Consider the following 3,963-nt stretch of genomic DNA (forward strand, 5'->3'; position numbering starts at 1 on the left):
TGACATGATCGAGAACCGACAGCTGAATAGCCGTGCTGTGATAGAGCGCGTTGAACATTTTTACTGAGAGGATGGGAGGTAGCCATTGACAACGGTGAAACCCTACATACAGTTTGCCATGGAAAGGAGTAAGAAGGATTGGATGAAGACAGTAGGAAAGCAGATAGACGGAAGAGACAAAGCATCTTCATACGCTTATCTGAAATTCTCACCAATGAATTACATAAATATCACTATCTTTATTTTATGCTTTATTCATAAATCACCTATAACCATTTGAATCTGCCTAACTGAGATTTACAAGATGACCATAGCTTGCTTCATACCAACAATCTCCGTGGGATCGACCCTTACTCGCGTAAGGTTTATTACTTGGATGACCCAGTGCACTTGCTGGTTAGTTGTGCGAAGTTGTGATAAAGAGTTGAGATTGCAATTGAGCGTACCATGTTGATGGCGCCATTGATGATCACAATTTCGTGCACCACTTCTGTTAATGAGTAAGTCATATTTCGAGGTGGAAAAAGGTCAGGTGGCCAGTCAAGGGCCTGCAATTTGGCCTGTGTTTAGCTAGGCCTAGCCTGACCTGTTATAAAATAGGCATAGGCTCAGACTCTTGCAAAAGCCTTATATGTTAATAGGCTAGGTCTAGACTCACTAATTAGTCTTATTGGCCTGTTAACACATAATTAAATATATAAATAATTTTTTTATTATTAACAAAATTATGAGATATTTAAAATTTTTTATATTTTATACTAAATATTTTTTTATATTTTAAATACTTTAAAAGTTTTAAAATTCTTATAAATATTAAATATGACATATTACATATAAGTAATTTTATTAAAAATGATTTTTTAAATAATATTTTTATTTTTGTAAAAAAAAATTATCAAGTCTTTTTAACAGGCTTCAGGGCAGACCAGAATGAATAACAGGCCAGGCTTAGTGCTTTGAAAAAAACCTATAGCAGATTGTAGGCTAAGTTCAGGCAAATCAACCATATGACAGGTCAGGCCTGTTAAGAGCAAAGCTTGGCCTGACCTAGTCTTTTTCTACCCCTAGTTGTACTTAAAATACTTTTAAAAGTTTTCATGGTATATAATAGTAATTTCGGTTCATTATTGAACTCTTTTCTATTTCATACAGCTGCCCTCCGGAACCCTAACACCAGGCCTGCAAAGAAACTCCGGCAAGGTAATCGGAGCAAGAAGCTCCTCTTAATGTGTAATTTCCACTTAAAATCCTTTTTAATAGTTTTGATAGTATATAACAATAATTTTGGTTCATTATTGAATTCTTTTCTGTTTAATCCAGCTGCCCTCCAGAACCCCAACAACAAACCTACGAAGAAGCTCCGGCGAGGCAATCAAAGCAAGAAGCTCCTCTTAATGTGTAAGTTTCACTTAAAATATTTTTTATTAGTTTTTATAGTATATAATAATAATTTTGATTCATTATTGAACTCTTTTCTATTTAATACAGTTGCCCTCCGGAATCCTAACACCAGGCTTGCAAAGACTTCTGCAAGGCAAATAGAGCAAGAAACTCCTCTTAATGTGTAAGTTCTACTTAAAATCATTTTTACTAGTTTTGATGTTATATCATAATGTTTTTTTATTATTACTCAAAACTTTCCTCTGTCATTTTGCAGTTCTCCCCGTCCTCAGCATTGGGAAGATGATACACCTTCCTTCAGCCTTGGCATAAGTCCTCCGACCTCTCAACCAAGTCTTCCAACTTCTTAACCCACAGTAAAACAACTTGAAATGTTGACAGAAGCGGTGACGGATTTTAGAGTGACAGTAGTATTGCAATTTACTAAGGAAATAAGTGCAGAGCCGAGTTTGAGCACCCCTGAAGGGTACAAGACTCCACTGAAAGAAAAAGAAATAACAGAGGAGTTGAGAAAGAAATGTTACTAGTGGATGACATAAGTAAAAGTTTACAAAGATGATTCAACCAATGAGTATAAAACGATATTCATGTTGGACCATAAAGCGCATTTGGAGGGGACTAGATTTCACTTCTTGTCTCTAAGACCCGGACAAGATGTAGAAAATATGGTAAATTCTTCTTCAGCTATTACATTAACATTAATGATTTTTTGAAAAGTTTTATTCCCATATATCTAATAAATTTTCATCATATAGGTGGTCTCTGCAATGTGTATGCTTCTCAACAACAGAAAATGTCATAGATTTGATGAAGAAATATACTGTGTGTCGACAGATATTGTGGTAAGCCAAATTTTTTATTCCTTAAATAATTTTTTGATGAAGAATTTGATTTGTTTTGTTGATGATTAAGCTTTTTTTTACTGCTAGTTCAAATCTGATATAATTTCGGTTCACCTCTTAGTTTAATTGAGTTCATTTGCATGCATAAATGAATTGAAATATGTTTTCTTGCTGATTGAATATTTATGACATTTTGTTAAAATCTGAACCAAATTTGGTTCATTTGCGAATTGAATTAGGTTCACTTCATACTACTGTTAAGTATTCACCAAATCTATTATTCCTTAAGAAATTCGGTTCATTTCTTAGTTTAATTGAGTTCATTTGTATGCAGAAATGAATTGAAATATGCTTTTCTTGCTGGTTGAATGGATATGAATGTTAGTTCAAATCTAATGTAAATTCAGTTCATTTGTGTTTTAACTAGGGTTCATTTTATAGAATTTAATGTTGGGGAAGCACGATGTTGACTACATTTATCCAAACAACCAGATCACTGAATTTAAGGACTTCCTGCCTTTTCTACACAAAAAAACTGGCATCGCATCTATTTGCAAGTTATGATTTCTAAAACTTCTTTAATAATATTGTCGTTTGCTATCATTTAGACTAAAATATTCTATCATTTTTCCAAACTTCAGCTATTTGTACCAATTTGCAATGGAGGTCATTAGTGGTTGTGGATTGCTGATGTTAAGAAAAAGGCCTTCTATGTGCTTAACCTCGTCAAGAAAAAAATGAAATACCTTAATCAAGAATAGCTTTGAACAAATTTATTGTAAGTTATTTACATAATACATATTTTTGTTGTAAGTTATCTCTTATTTCTAGCCAATATCAATCATTCATTGGCTTGATTGAGCATTTTTTGTAGGCTTGGTTTCCGTCAATTATTATTGAATTGAAGTATATTTTTTTGTATCCTTTTCATAGCTTAATAGTATCTCAGATGCGGGTTTATGCTGGGACAGAACCTTTGATGGACGACAGAGAGGGCGTTGAAGCACTGTATATTACGATCTGCAGTCAACGAATATCGTAAAAATCTTTCTTTGCTATAGTATTGTTATTAATATATTTTACTGTGCTTTTCTGTGTCTGTCCTATTAATCATATTTTACTTTCTTATTTCTTTTTTAGTTATGATTGCACGATATATGTGATGAAATCGTTGGAAACAATTGATCCTGCAAACATCAAAAAATGAAAAATATAAATGTAAAAACTGGAAACAGGTAAGTAATTTCTAAATTAATAAATTTCAATTCATTTCATATTTCATTCGAGTTTAAATTAAATAATTTCTTTCACTTGAATTGTAGGAAGAAATAAATGCTTTCAACCGAGAATATAGTCCAACCATTCTCTTGGACAAGATAAATAAATTGAAAAACAAAGCCATTGAGGCATCTGAAGTGATAAGACTCCCAAAGCCATCTGCTGCCCTCTCAAGTCCTTTTTGTAAATTCTCATTTGGGGATATAGAAAGTAAATAGCTTATAAGTTCAATCTTTCACTCGTTGTAAGGAATTGTAATTAACACTAATTTGTAAAAAAAACAAATACTTCTTCTTTGACTCGTTGTAAATGTTAATGTATATATTTAAAAAAACTTTTCTTTAATTCTTTTTTATTTATTTGTTTGAACTGTTTGAACTGTATTGAACGAATATAGGTTCACAGTGAATGGATTTAATGTATTTATCAAACATCAAGAGCG

Source organism: Arachis duranensis, chromosome 10 (assembly GCF_000817695.3).
Source record: "Arachis duranensis cultivar V14167 chromosome 10, aradu.V14167.gnm2.J7QH, whole genome shotgun sequence".
In the NCBI taxonomy this organism is placed as follows: domain Eukaryota; kingdom Viridiplantae; phylum Streptophyta; class Magnoliopsida; order Fabales; family Fabaceae; genus Arachis; species Arachis duranensis.